Source organism: Callospermophilus lateralis, chromosome 16 (genome assembly GCF_048772815.1).
Source record: "Callospermophilus lateralis isolate mCalLat2 chromosome 16, mCalLat2.hap1, whole genome shotgun sequence".
NCBI lineage: Eukaryota > Metazoa > Chordata > Mammalia > Rodentia > Sciuridae > Callospermophilus > Callospermophilus lateralis.
The window spans coordinates 12,506,146-12,522,256 of record NC_135320.1 but is presented as its reverse complement, the minus strand read 5'-3'; positions in this window follow the sequence as shown (position 1 = coordinate 12,522,256).

Genomic DNA, 16,111 nt, shown 5'->3' with positions numbered 1-16,111 from the left:
AATGTAAAAACAGTTAATAATCATCTTCCAGCCTATAGCCGAACAGTGCTATGAGCTAATGTGGGAATATTTGAACTCCACACAAAACTGAAAGTTCAAAGGGCAGAGAGACTGAGACTGAGTCAGGGGCCTTCCGCCTAGCTCTTCCTTTGCATGAAAAACATGAATGAATGCCTTGGTTCCCCTCCACAGGCTTACTGAGACCTAGCCTGAGTGAGTGCACACAGCTAAGACAGCATCTGTGAAACATAATGTGTATTGAAACAAAGAGGAAATCAGACAGTTAGAAAGAGAATCCTTGAAAAACTGCCCATTTCACTCAAGAGCCAAGAAGCCAAAAAAAAAAACAAAAACTAAGTTCCCATTGTGTGCCTCTTTTCCTAGCCAATGCTTTGGAAATCAACTGGACATAGTAAAATTTCTGCACTCTGTGCAGAAATCTTATTTTGAATCCCACATCTACCTGTTCCCTTGACCTTGGACAAGCTGACCTAATCTTTTTGAGCTCAGTTTTCTCATCAGTAAAATGGGTATAGCATCGCTTATTGCCAGTGTTTTGAGAATCAAATGAGCTTGCATGTAATGGGTCCCCAGTGAGGAGTTGGAAATGTGAGTTTGCCTTCCTGGTTGCTAATGGAAGAGGAAAACAAAGAATTTAAGCCAAGGGAACCGCACATAGCCTGGGAATCCTGAAGGAAAGTGTTGCAGTGTGTGTGTTTTCCAACCAGTGTCACTGGACCCTGATCCCATATTGAGCATAGCTGACGACAGCGGTGCCCACTTCTCTGTCTCGCACCAGGGAGCCCTCTGTGCCAATGCAGCATTGCAGAAATACAGTCTGGGATTTGTCCAGTGTACAATGAACAAAAACTGACTTGCTTTTTCCCTTAGTCTTTCAGACTTGTCATGTTTCCTGCAAAAAGAGAGAGAGAGAGAGAGAGAGAGAGAGAGAGAGAGAGAGAGAACACCAAACTAGTGAATGCCATTCTTAGGATGCCTAGGCTCAGGAAGCCCCATGTGGTCTCTGGTCTCCTTCATCTGGCTCTCAGTTTCACCTGTGTCTCACACAAAAACAGAAAACCCTCAAGTAGAAACAGACTGGAGCTGAATCAACGTGTTTTTTTTTTTTCCTTCTTCTTCTTCTTCTTCTTTGTTTCTTTCATTTTTTTTTTTTTTTCAACCTCTTGGAACAGATTTGGGCGGAATCTAAGTATCATCGTAAAATTCACAAAATCCCAAACCCACTGAGTGAGCAACAGATGAGGGAAATTGTTCCACATCCCGTGGAGAGGAAATGAACAGGACTGGGGAGGAAGAATGTGCTGCGTGGTGTGAAAGCTGTTTTGATTCCTGATGCTGAACATCTGCCACGTTTGGTGGAGAGCTACCAGCTCAAGCAGACAGGGAGGACCCTCCAAGTACAAACTGGAGCTGTGGCCCCCAGCAGCTGTGGGAACACGAACAGGAAGCAGGGGACCCTGGATAGAGAGTAGGAGTGCATCCTGTGGGGATAGATAAAAAAAAATAATAATAATAATAACGGTCGGGCTGTGGGAACTTCTTCCGAGCAAACACGTGAGCTCAAGAATTTCCTGAGCCAAAGATCTGACTCCAGTTATTTGTTGTATCTGTTTGTTTGTTTTCCAGATTTTGCATAATTTGGACAAAGGGAAAGAAGATATAAAGCCAGAATATATATGATTGCCCTTCTGAGGCATTGGTTCAGAGAACACCCTAATAATCTTGGCTAAAGGGACATGAGTCTATAATTCAGAATTTGCCACAGGGCCAACAGGCCGAGAAGCAGACAGGACAGAAGGCCCCAACTCAAGAAGCCAGGTGTGTCTGACAGACCTCTCCCCATGGACAGACAGACAGCAGAGGAAACATCATCCAACACATTACGTAGCTACTCCTTCCTACCCAGAGAGTACTTTCACATCACCTCACCCAGCTCAGGCCGGCAAAGAACCACACAACCAGGAAGCCATTTGTCATTATCAGAGGCCTTATCACAGTCTGGCATTCCTTGGAATTTCCAAGAAAGCTGCTCCATCATTTTTTTTTTTTTTTTCTAACCAAGACTTATCCTTCATTCATCTGACAGTATGTATTAGAATTGTAAAGTGTAAGTACATGTTGGGTACGATTACATTTCCAGTGGTTTTTGGTAGCAGAGATTTTTGTTGGTTTTTTTTTTTTTTTTATGATAATTACTGAATGGATTTTTTTGGACTTGCTCTTTCAGCATCCACCAGGACAGGTTTTGGAATAAAGAGTCACAGCCACCAGGAAGACGCAGGCCTTGTCCTCCCAGAAAACGACATCTGCCCATTCTCCAGAGGGTTTAAACATCAGTCGGATTCTCCTTTCTTCTCTGTGAGGGGAAAACAGAGCTCAGAGACCTCATCCTCAACCTGGATCACTTTCTGGTGGGGTCTCCTCTCACCTCGAAGCCTGCTTCACACGGACACTTGACGAATATTCACTAAATGCTGCCTGGATTGAGCAAATCTTCTTAGGATCAGAGGTTCCACTCTTCTCCTCGTCTTTCCCATCAAGAGACTCTCCACTTTCATCATGTCTCCTTACAAAGCCCAGGGCTCAAGGCCACCCTCCTGTGAGGCCACAGCTGTATCTGCATTTCACATTCTCACCAAATGTGCCTCACTGACCTGAGCCTCACTTACTTTCCTTCTAGATGTTACACATTTAAAAAAAAAAAAAAAAATTAAGAAATTCTCCCTTACTTTATTGCACCTCTGTGTTGAAATCTTTGCTTTTCTTCTTCCCTTGCTATTTTCCTTCTTTCTTAAGACTCTGATCCCCTTGGAGGACATCTCTATAAGGCCCCCTTGTGGACTGGGGAAGACAGCCCTGCCCAGGGCCCCTCTCGGGGCAGCTTTCAGCAAATGTCCCAGAAAGTCCGTTCTGGCTCTGCCTGGGCCATCTCTCTGCTGTACAGTCTGCAAGTTCACCTTCCACCGAGGGTCATCATCCACAGCCATCCACCACTGGGTGGCTGGAGTTTCACTGGGTGATGATGCACATCTACCTGTACCACCATAAATAAAAGGAATGGGGTGGGGTGTGTGTGTGTGTGTGTGGCGGGGGGGGGGGTGGGGGGGGTGGGGGGGGGTGGGTCTCCCCACAAGATGCAACCGCATCACAAAGAATAGTTTTAAAAGGCTCTGGGATTTGGTGGCAAACATCTCTCAAACCATCTTCTGATTTCCCAAAGCTGATGGAAATATTCTGAAGGTATTAATAGAACGCAGATGTTGGAGAACTGCGACGTAGAATTCTGCTGAACAAATGACCCTGTTGGGAGGTCGTTTCCATTCTCCAGGGACATTCCGCAGAGGGCCCAGCTGATTGTCTCATATTGAAACAACATGTCCAAGACACATTCCAGCCAGAAGAAAGCGGAACAGGGCTACTCTGACCAAATATAAATTATGAGGCAAAGGGCAACTGAACTCCCTCAGTCCTGCCCTCCCTCCTTCCCTGATCCACCCTGGGCCCTCCTCCTCCTCCTCCTCCTCCCACCCCCCAAGGAAAACAGAGCGTTGAGTAAGAGACTGCCAAGCCAAGCTGACTCAGGCGCCAGCCAGCCGAGCGGCACACATGGCGGCCGTTCGGGAAGTTCGCAGCTTTCCACGCTGTGGCCCTCATGTTTTTGCGGCTTGCAATTTGTTTCTGATCTTCACTCAGGTCCTTACAATCCTGGGATCCCCTAGAGTGTTTACACTTTGACCTTATGACAATTAACACCAGAGGCCAAGAAGGGAAAAAAAAAAAAGTAGATAAGAGAGAAATTCTGTTGAGGGGAGGTGGATGGCAGGACAGGGGTGGGGGGACTTCTTAAAGTAAATGTGCGACTTGTGAAATTATGGCCCATCCAAGAAAAAGAACAGAGTGTCTTTCAAGAGACAGGTTGCCAAAGTGGAAAGAAAGTCTTCTTTCAAAGACTGCCAGACCTGGCCATCCTCCGGTGAGCTGTGTGTTCAGGGAAGGACACAAATTAGTGGGGCCAGGGCAGAAGACCTTCCACAGCAGCCTTTGGCTGGCAACCGGCATAGCTGCTAGAGGAGGCCTCTCATAGCTCAGTTGGTTATGAAAATGTGGGTGAGCCCACCACGTCCTCTGCTGGGGAGCCCTGGCCAGACCTGCCTGCCTGCCTGCCTGCCTGCCTGAGGGGCAGATCCAGAGTTCTGGCCAGAAGCTGTGGTCCAGATTCCCTGGCCACCTAGCCTGCTGGGGGGTGATTGGAGGACACCAGGTAGAGCCAGGAAGGTGTCTGTTTTCACCAGTCAGACACATCAGTAGGTGGTGGGGCAGGAGGACATCATCAACAGCTGCACACTGCCCAGCATGGTGACACCAAAGTCCTAGGTGACCTTCCAGTCCTGCTGAACAGAAGCACCCATGTCCCTGGAGTCCCATCCAGCCTTCTGGGCTCAGGAGTAAAGACCTCCAGTGACACCCTGGAAACATTTGAGACATGGACACCAGAAGCCCATACAAAGCACAGGACCAGGCATGGGTCCTACCTCAGCAGACAGGACAGGAAAGGCAACCAAAGCAATATACTCCAAGATAGGGTACGTGCTTAATTCAGATCTCCCCATCTGAAGGAAGGGGCCGGGTGACCGCACACCCGGATGGAATACGTGTCATCATGTTTGATGTGCACATGGTTTGTTGCAAAAGAGAATGGCCTCTCTCTCTATGGAGACTGCGGAGGAGGAGGTCCCAGAGGGCTGTGGGATGTTCACTGTTAATCACCCCACCCCAGTAGAAAACAACACAGAGCATGAGAGACGCACGGAAAGGTTTTCACCCACACACAGGCATGCAAGCAAACACAGTGAAGCCACGCCCACCAGAGAGGCTGGTGTTCAAAAGAAGTTCTGAATTGAAAAGAAATAGTCAGAATTATTTTTTCCCCCCTCTGAGAATTTATCAGAAAGCAAGATCATTACTCTCCTAAGCAGCTAAATGTTTGGACTTCCTTAGAAAATAAAACATTCCTTTGATAGAAGATGCCTGCTGACTCCCAGCAGGAGACTTGTTTTGAGGTGCCAGGGCTGGAGGCTGTCCAGGGTCCCTTGTCCACAGGGAAGGGAGAGGACTGGAGCTATCTGCACACTATGCAGGGAGGAGAGGGTACCATAAGAGCTCAGGAGAGAAATCAAATCAAGTTTGGGAATCAAGGCAGGTTGGGACATGGAAGAAGAATGCAGATAGCTTATGGATCACCCAGAATTATCCAGATAATGAAAGCAGGAAAAGTATTATAGGCAAGTGGAACAGCATCTGAAAAGGCTAGAGAGGAACTGAGAAATATTTTCCAGAATCTGTATTGGGTTGTGGTGAGAGAAGAGTGCTGAGTAGAGTTAAGCCTGCAGAAATTTGCGGGGCTCAGGTCACAAATCCTATCCAGACCCTTAAACTCTGTTAAGGGTTTAGACAATTTTTGTCAATTTTTTAAATTGAGGAAAATAGGCATAACATAAATAAATATGCATAACATAAAATTTGCATCCTAACCATTTTTAAATGTACAGTCCAGCCGGGTTAAGTCCATTCACATTGCTGTGCAACCATCACCTCCAACCATCTCTGGGAATCTTTTCCTCTGAAAACACTGAAACTCTACCCATTACACATTAACTCCTCATTTCCCCTTCCTCTTACCCCTGGCAACCACTTTTCTATTCTCTGTCTCTAGGAATTTGAGAATTTCTAAGTACCTTATGTAAGTGGAGTCATACGGTATTCATCTATTTGTGATTGCCTTGTTTCACTTAGCATAATATTCTCAAGCTTCATCCACGTTGTGGCATGTGCAAGAATTTTCCTCCTATTTAAGACTGAATATTTTATATATATATATGTCACAGTTTGCTTCTCTACTCATCCATTGATGGACACTTGTTGGTTTGCTTCCACATCTTGGTTATTATAATAATGCTATTATGAACATAGGTATATGACTATCTCTTTGAGACCCTGCTTTCCTATGTGTTGAGGCTGGCTTTGAGCCTGTGATCCTCCTGCCTCAACATCCTGAGTTGTTGGAATTATAGGTGTAAGCTACCACACTTGGCTCATTTCTTCATATTTGAATGTGTTCTTAGAAAGTGTATTAAATGGTTTTGTGTGCATGCATTCTTGATTTGTGCAAAGGAGTGTGCAGTTTATCTCATCAAATTTCCTGTTTTAAATAAGAAATCAGCTCTCCATATGCACGGGCTTTATATCCATAGTCAACCAACCTAGGATCACAAATGTTCAAGGAAAAAAACCGGCATCTATTCTAACAACATACACTTTTTTCCCTTGTCATTATTCCCTAAATAATACATTCTAACAACTATTTACATGTCATTTACATTTCATTAGGTATTAAAACTAATCTCAAGGGCTGGGGTTGTGGCTCAGTGGTAGAGTGCTTTCGTAGCACATGTGAGGTACTGGGTTCGATCCTCAGCACAACATAAAAATAAATAAAGGTATTGTGTCTATGTGCAACTAAAAAATTTATAGAATAAAAAAACACTAATCTCAAGATCATCTAAAGTACAAGGAAGTATGAGTGTATATTACGTTCAAATACCATGGTATTTTATAGAATAAGAAACTTAAGCATCCATGGATCTGGATATCCATGAGGGGTCCTGGAACCAACTCTCCTCAGATACTGAGAGATGAGGTATTTTGAAGATTGCCCATATCAGTAGGCACACACTGAGTTCATGGCATTTAATTAGCAAACATTTTCTATGCATTTTACATACACTGCTGCCTTTCTGTTATAGTCAGCATTTTTGCCATGGTGACCAAAAGACCTAATAAGACCTAACAATTTTAGAAGAGGAAACTTTGATTTAGCACAGTTTCAGAGGTCTCAGTCCATAGGCAGCCGACGCCATTTCTCTGTGCCTGAGGTGAAACAGAACATCATGGTAGAAAGGTAAGGCAGGTGAAAAAAAGCAGCTCAGGACATGACTACCAGGAAGCAGAGAGAGAGACTCCCCTTACCAGGAACAAAATAACCTTAAAAGCTCAACTTCAGTGACCTACCTCTTCCAGCCACACCCTAGCTATAGTTACCACCAGTTAATCCCTATCAGGGGACTGATGCACTTTTTAGGTTTAGGCTCTCTTAGCCCAATCATTTCACCTCTAAGCTTTCTTGCATTGCCTCACACATGGGTTTTTGGAGGACACCTCATATCTAAACCATAATACCTTCTATCCAGATCTCGGAGACCAGCATCCAGTCTGCCCCAATCCTGTGACCTCACAAACGATGCTGTTATGATCACCTTCACCCCCATCAGCTCCAGGACCCACTTGAGTATTTCTGCAGAACCTATGATTTGGTCCCAGGAAAGTCCTGTACTTGACTTGGCTAAAGGGTCAGGCCCCCCTCCAGAATGGCCGTCCTGTCTGCATACCCACCAGCAATGCAGAATGATTCCTGGGAACAGGAAGCTATGGGAGAAAGCTTCTGGAAAGCTGAGTTTGCAAACAGGTTAGAACTCCAACTTTGGTGTCTAAAGAGTGGAGCCACGGAAGGATTTTAGCAAACTTTATAAACAAGGTTAGAGAACCCTACCTTTTATATTCTAAATAATATTTCGGCAAGACCTTTCTTCTTGTCACTCCCCTAGCCAAGTAACTGCTGATAACAGTAATTTATCAAATACAAAAGTCAACACAGAGAAATGAAATCTCTGCCCATACCCCTCACTCACACTTGGCAGTTCCTACAACTTTTTTAAACTGCATGTCAAAAGCAATTTTCTAATAAGAAACAACAGTGGAGGCAAGGATAAGCGAACCTTAACCACACTAGGGTGACATTTCAGCCTATGTTATTTTAACTCTTATTCACATAATTGAGTCTATGCCTAAAATTCTAAAGATGAGTGAGAACTTGATCAAGGACAAAAGGTTGAGTGAGCAGAGAGGGCTAGACGAGAGTTCTAGAAGGAGCAAAGTCTCTGGAGTTAGATCTGGAAGTGGAGGTCTTATAAAGCAGGGAGTCAGAAAGCAGCTTTCCTTGGGACTCCCTCTGCACAAATCATTACATCATCAAAGGGGACTTTGCAGAGGACACAGACACACAAGGAAACAATATGCCCAAGATAGGACCTGCCTGCAGCCTCAGTATTAGGAAGGAATAAATTGTATATGAACTACAAAATACTTACTCCTTGGCTCTCTAAACTTTGGTTTCTTTTTAACAACCAGCATTTCTATTTCTTCTTGCTTTTTCGAGGATTTAGCCCTTCTCTGAGCCAGGCGCTATTCTAGCGTTAGCAAATGAGCAAGTAGGCTCAGTTTTCTACCATAGAAAGCTTGCACCCATTGGGAATAAATGATGATAAAATGAATAGTTCCACAAAGATCAGATATGTTACCCATTGACGAATGAAATCCATCAAATTATGCTACATCCATGTATAAATATACCACAATGAATCATGTGTGTGTGTGCATTTTATAATTCACCAATTAAAGTAACAATGATATAAGTTATTTTTTTTTAAAGAGAGAGTGAGAGAGGAGAGAGAGAATTTTTAATATTTATTTTTTAGTTATTGGCAGATACAACATCTTTGTTTGTATGTGGTGCTGAGGATCGAACCCAGGCCGCACGCATGCCAGGCGAGCGCGCTACCGCTTGAGCCACATCCCCAGCCCTATATAAGTTATTGATCTCAGTAGAGTAGAGCAAGCTGATGGGAGGAGGAAGAAGGAAAGAAAAAGGGAAGGTACTAAGGAATGAGAATGATCAAATTATGTTATGTCCATGTACAAGTACGGTATAGCAAATCCCACTATTATATATAATTATCATGCACCAATTTAAAAAAAAAAAGATTGCCATCCACACCCTTCTTCACCTCAGATATGGCAATCCAGATGTTAGCTGGAGACTCTGCTTCATAAGATCTAATAATACTGTGTCCCATCTCTACCCCATTCCCTGTAAAAGAAATCCAGGGACCACCCAGGAGTTTCTGGAAATACTTTCTCCAAGTCATTCTGGCCCCTACTTCTTGTCCACATGCTGCATTTACACACACAAACACACACACAGCAGCGACTCGAGGTCTTATTGAAGACTTTGAAGCTGTGTTAGGGCTTCCAAAGCATGAGGGCTAAACTTCAACTTTTACTCTGGGTTACGAGGTTTGCTATGTCCCGTAGGCCGCTGGGTTACATTGCTCGGTCCTCCCTATTCTGTGTCACCTAATTCTCTCCTCTCTGTTCTTCAAGCCCTGAAGAGGTGACATTCCGTCTCCAGTAGGTTCAGAAGTTAGGATCCACACACAAACCAATGGGTCTGGAGGACAACATCCAGGGAGAATGAATTACTCTCAAGCCTTAAGATTTTGTACAGTTTGGCTGACTGGGTTTTAGACTTGCTGGAAAACTACAAGCCCCTCCTTCTTGCCGATTTCTTCCTTTGGAATAAGAATGTCTGTCCTAGATCTGTCTCACCACCACGTTTTGGAAGCACATACCTGGTGTGATTTCACAGACTCATAGCTGGAGGGAAATTTGCTTCAAGACGAATCCTACCTGAGTCTCACCCACATCTGGTTTAGATGCTATTTAGATGAGACTTCAGACTTAGACTTCAAGGTTGATGCTGCAATAAATGAAGACTTTTGGAGTTGTTGAGATGGAATGATTGTATTTTGCATCTGAGAGGGACATAAATTTGGCTGAGCCAAGAGTGGAAAGTCATGGACTGAATGTGTCCCCCACCCCAACAAATTCATATGTTGAAATTGTGCCCCCTGATGTAATGGTTTACAAAATGGAGCCTCTGGGGGGTGATTATGTCATCAAGGTGGAGCCCCCATGAATGGAATTAGTGCCCTGATAAGAGACTTAAGGGAACCTGCTCACCCCTTTCTTCTATGTGAGGACAAATAAAATGCATCATCTATGAAAAAGGGGCTGTTGTGCGACAGGGAATCTGTTGGCAGTTTGCTCTTGAACTTCTCACTTCCAGAATTGTGAGAAACAAATTCGTTTATAAATTACCTAGTGAGAGTTTATAAATTACCTAGTTTGTCAGAGCATCCTAAAAGACAAACACATCTCTCTTTTATGTTTTCTCTCTCGGAAACAACAACAGAATCAGGTAAGTCAGGCACCTGGGACTTACAAAATGAAAATCCTTTTGAGCCCTCTTATATCCTTACCTTTGTATTTAACTGCTGATTTTACTTGCCAAGTATTGCTTGAGTTTTGCACTTTCCTCTTTCCTTCACATGACCACTTTTCACACTTCTGTAGTCTTTACCAAAACTATAGCAAGATTCCCATCCACTCCTCCCTCACCATCAATCCATTCTCCAGGGCATAGCCAGCAGGGTGGTTCCAAAACATAGCTGTGTTTGTGCTTCCCTGCTTAGAACACTTCCCACTATTCTTGAAAAACCCAGAAGTCTTATGCATCATCAAACAGTGCAGCAGGTCTGGCCTCGTCCCCTGGCTTCATCTACACCATGCCCCTGGTTCCCTCTATCTCTACAATGCTCTTTCTTCTCTCTTTCCCTAATTTTTCCTCACCTAACATATTAAGTCTCAAAAAAATCTCAAGTCTAAGATACTAAATTCCTCTTTGTACACTTTGACTATACCATATATATCTTTCACTGATACTACTTAGTGCATTTCATTGACATACTTATTGTTTTGATCAGGGGCTGGCAAACTGTGACCCACCATCAAAATCCATCCCATCATACGTCTTTGTGAATGAAGTTTTATTGAAACACAGTTATGCTTACATACAACGCAGGCATTTGTGTATTATCACAGCAGAGCTGGATAGCTACAACAGAGACTAGAGGTCCACCATACCTAAGGTCTTGACTGTCTCTATAGAGAAAAATTATTAGCCCAAGTTTTGCTTATTTGATAAGTACATCTTTCACACACTCAGCAACCCAACAAGGATAGAGACTGTGTCTGGTTTTCTCAGTTAGCAATCCAACAAGGATAGAGACTATCTGGTTTTACCTTCATGTCCCATGCACAGTGCCTGATGCCAACATAAACTTGGTCAGTATTGGTTAAAGAAATCATCAGATCTGTCATGTTCTCAGGTCACACTTCTCACCCTTAGGTATTTTTATAAGCTTGGAGAGTCACGATGTCAGGAAGCAAGGTGATAATCTCACATTCCCTTTTCCTTGCCTCTCTAATAATTTACCTTCAGGCCACTGACTATAGTAGTTTAGGCTCCATGACAGCAATGACTTTTTCTGGAGAGGGAGCAGGCATGGGAATAAACGCAGTCAGCCTCCATATCTGCAGATTCACACCTGCAGATTTAATCAATCACAGATGGTAAATATTGGGAGGAAAATTACATCTGTACCTTTTTTCTTGTAATTATTCCCTAAATAATAGAGCATAGCAACTATTTACATAGCACTTGCAGTGTATTAGGCATTCTAAGTAATCTGGAGATGATTTTAAATTCGCAGGATACGTGTATCTAAATTCTGTGTCATTTTATAAGACACATGAGCATCCTCAGATTTAGGAATCTACAATAGGTACTGAAACCAAGCCCCCTTGGATATCTAGGCACAACAGTAATAGAAAAGCTTGTTACTCCAGGTGTGAATAACATGATCACACAGGAGCCAAGAATCAACTCTGCAGATGGGGCCTTTAGCTACACATTCAACACTTGTCATTACAAAGCCTGGGAGGTATGGTGGGCTTTACCGTCATTTTATCTTCTGGCTGCAAAGTCTCTCTTCTTTTTACACATCAACATTTCTAAAATGTGTGCTCTGTCAATATGTTTATAAGGAAAGAGGGGAGTCCTGTGCTCAGAGAGGAGATCCTATGCTTAGATGTGATTGGAAAATCCCAGAGCATCTTCTATATCCCTGGTGGAGGTTCTGCAAGAAAGAAACCTGTTTAACATTTACGAAATGTATTTAGCCTCCATAAATCTTCCCCATGAAATACTTTGAAAACCTCTTCAGAGATATCTTCTGTTGGACACACTTGGAAAACACAGATCATTAATAATCCAACTATACAGGATTCATCACGATATGGTAAATGCAGTATAGCATCCATCCTGATTTTCTGCTCAAAAAGTATCATATGTCTATCACTACAGCCCTGAGGAGGAGGATTTGCATGAGGGATTTGGGGAGAAATGGGGTTTCAGCCTTCCTTCCCATAGAAGGTCTTTAGCTCCTTAATTACCCCCATTGCTCCATCTTTTCAGGACCACTGATTTAAACTGTCTCAGAGAACATCAGTTTCATTATCTGAGCAAAGTATTTCACTTAAAATAGAAATAACAGAAATATTGCTCTTAAGTGATTTCTGAAGTTTGAAAGAGGAGCTAAATACTTACTTACAGGTTTCAATATGGGGGAAAAAAAAATTGAACATCAGAATGTGCCTCACTCCGTCTTGGATATGCCCCCGGGAACACCTTATTGACCCTCAATGTTCATAAACGGGAATAAGTTTGGAAACGTCCTTCTGAGATGCTACCAATCACCTCACAAGTGTTCTCTGTTGCTCCCAGTTTGTAACTGGAGTCCTCACTTAGACATGATGTACTTCCCCCCTTGTGGGCAGCTTCTCACTCATTTTTATTCCATTCTACTGCCTGTCACAGAGTTCAAAGATAATAAATTGAATAAAGTTGAAAGCCTTTTGATTATGATCTTACAGACCCTTAACCAACTAATATTTTTTGAGCCCTTACTATCTGCTATACACCATGTTAGGCCTAAGTCCAGGATCTCACTAAGGGACAAGATAGTCAGGGATGCAATGATTCTCAGTGCACTATATTAATAAATGCTATATCATTATCATTAATGACGTATCATCATCATTAATGATATGATTTTTTTTTGGAAAAGTGAGATAAGTATCACAGAAGAGATCTGGTCATTGGAGTACCTCCTAGGTTGAGATGAGCCACACGAGGCATGCATCACAGTGTCCTGACAGAGAAACAGGAGGTAGCATCTTGGAGGAGCTTGTATGACGCATACCCAAACTTGTCCTCTGGGTAATGAAAGCCATGGACGATTTTTTAAAGCAAAGCAATATGATTAAATTGGGGTAAAAGCTCAGTCCAGAAAGATTATAAGACAGAAATCTTCTTCTTTGATTGAAAAGGCACTGGAATAACAGATGTGCTGTTCCAACGAGTTTTGTTGAGGATTCTACTGGACATCCCCTGAAATACGTAAAATACAGATGAAGTCCCAATGAATAGAGAGGCTACTAGAGGCCAAGGTGCTGCTGAATATGCGTGAGGAAGCCACCTCCTCAATGGCTCTGCACTTGTTCTGACCGGAATAAGGCAGAGAGCCAAGGATCAAAAGAAACCTGTACTTTCCGAGCCTTCTTGTTCCATCCTCCTTAGGGAATCAGGGTATCTCCGGCAAGGGTGAGGTTTGTTGAGGGTTCGGCGGCGCCCGCGGCAGCAGGGGGGCGCCTCTGCCAGGAGGTGCTATCCTGCCGGTGTGGCCAGGACAGCAGTCCTGCAGGATGCTGGACAATACTGGGAAGGAAAAGGAGGGAATCCTCGACCTTGGGCCGGAGCCTGGCCACAAACCACTGAACCCTGGGTGTCTTGACAGGTCTCAATATGGAAAAGAAAAAAAAAAAAAAATTCTTGGAAGCTGACACGGCAGTGAAAACAAAAGATTCTATCTGGTAGGAAATAGGACAAAATGGAGAGAAATTTGTTTTGTTTGGGGAGATAAAATAAGCAACAGACCACTGAACTCGGGTCAGGAGAGCACAGCAGCCTGCCCCAGGAGTGACGGCAGATGGAGGAGGAAGCATGTTGGAGACAGGTACAAAGAAACTATTTTGAGGAAAATCATCTTATACCCAATGTGCTTTCTTTCTTTTTTTTTTTCCTAGAAGGTGACATCCATGTGAATAAACCAGTCAAATCCATCATAATGAAAGATATTTTTCTAACTCACCAAGGCAAGTCTAGGTTAGTTTCTTTGTGCAGATTCTTATTGGAAGACAAGATGCCCCTATCCGGGTATACTGGCATCTTCTCTAAGTGGATCCCCTACCACATCAGTGAAGTTACCAAGTTGGCATCTGGTTCTGTGCTGTGTGGAGCCAGATCTGGAGGATCCTCAGGGTAAAATGCAGTCATACTCAGGAAACCCAGCTAGTCAACTCTGTGGGGGCAGCCCAATGGCTGCAAGACCATCATGTTTGAAACCAGCTTTGGGCCTGTTATAGTTTTCATAGGTTTTGGAATCACAGTTTATACAAAATCATCTTTGCTAGCAGTAATTCATGAATGCTTCTTGAATGCACTTACCCAGAGGGTTTAGAAACACAAGTGTGAGAAGGGTTTTGTTCACCATCCATCTGGTTCATATCTAGGTAGTTTGGGAAGTGAGGTGGGCTCTGCATATCCTTCCCCATTTTATCTCATGTGGCCCTCTCTAGAAGATGTCCAGAGGGCTTTCCCAACGGGGTCCATTGCATTGGGAGAGTCTTGAAAACTGACTTCATTATTTTCTTCCCCGGGCAGATTTTGTTCCTAAAATCCAAAGCCTATATATTAGCCAGTTTTCCTTCACTACAACAAAGTACATGACACAGGTTGACTGAAGAAGTAAAGGGAGGTATGTTTTGGCTCACAGTTGTGGAAGTTCAAGTCCATGATCAAGCAGCCCCATGGGTTTGAGCCTCTGGTGAGGGAAGCACATCAAGAGCAGTCACATCTCAAGATAGGAAGAGACTTGGATCCCACCTTTCCTTTTGAGGGTATTTCCCCAGTGACTTAAGAATTTTCTACTAGGGCCCACCTCTTGAAGGTCCACAGCACCACACTAGGGAATGAGCCTTCACAGGTGAACTTTCAGGGGATTCTCATCCAAACCATAGCACCATCTTCCTTCCAACCAAGATGGTCTAGTCATAAGATCAATCACTTCAACTGTGAAGCCCAGTAGAGAATGCACAGTATGACCTATCTTATAGCAGCTACATGGGCAAGAGAACTAGAAGATCCATACCCGTCCTAGAAAAAGACAAAGCATTGTTCGAGGTTCTTGGTGACAAGGGATTATGATGGTAAAAGAGCTAGGGAGTTAACCATGCATGCATCCAGGTGATTTTTTTCTCATGTTTATATTAGTGCATTATAGTTTTACATAATTGTCAGATTCATTTTGACATATTCATAAATGCATATAACATGGGTTGCTCCATTTCAATTCCTGATATTCTCCCCTTCCCTTCCTATCTTCTCCTCTGATCCCCTTTCTCTACTCTATAGGTTTTCTTTCTACTAACTTATTTTTATTTTTTTATTTTTTTTAAAAGAGAGAGAGAGAGAGAGAATTTTTCAATATCTATTTTTTAGTTTTTCATGGACACAACATCTTTATTTTACTTTTATGTGGTGCTGAACCACATCCCCAGCCCCCTTATTTTTTAAACAACAACAAAAAAATGCATTATAGTTAGACATAAAATTCATTGCAACACACTCGTATATGCAAATAATTGGGTCAATTTTATTCCAGTTTCCCAAAATAATGCACAATAGCTCTATTGAAACATAATTCACATACCATATGATTCACCCATTTAAAGTACAGATTCAGTGATTTTTAGCATATTCACAAAGTTGTGAAATCAGTGTCACAATCAATTTTAGAATACTTTCACCATCCCAAAAGAAAACCAACATTAGCAGTCACTCCCAATTTACAACCAACTGCCCCAGTTCCAGGCAACCATTAATCCACTGTCTGTCTCTGCAGATTTCAGGCAATCTTTTAATATGCCTGAGCCTCAGTTTCTGCATGTATGAAAGGAAGGGAGATGGGACATGTGGTTGTTAGTAAAGCCCCCTGAACTCTCTGGCCCTTTCATATACCTAAGATCCATTATTATATAATAAAGAATTTTTCACATGACCTAGTGAAAGCAGACCTTGGGGCTGGTCCTGGCTTGGGTTTTGTTCTTCCTTTTCATTGTAAAAGCAAAAGATTCACCTGAGCGGCCAAGGGGCACATCACACCCCAGGTACCTG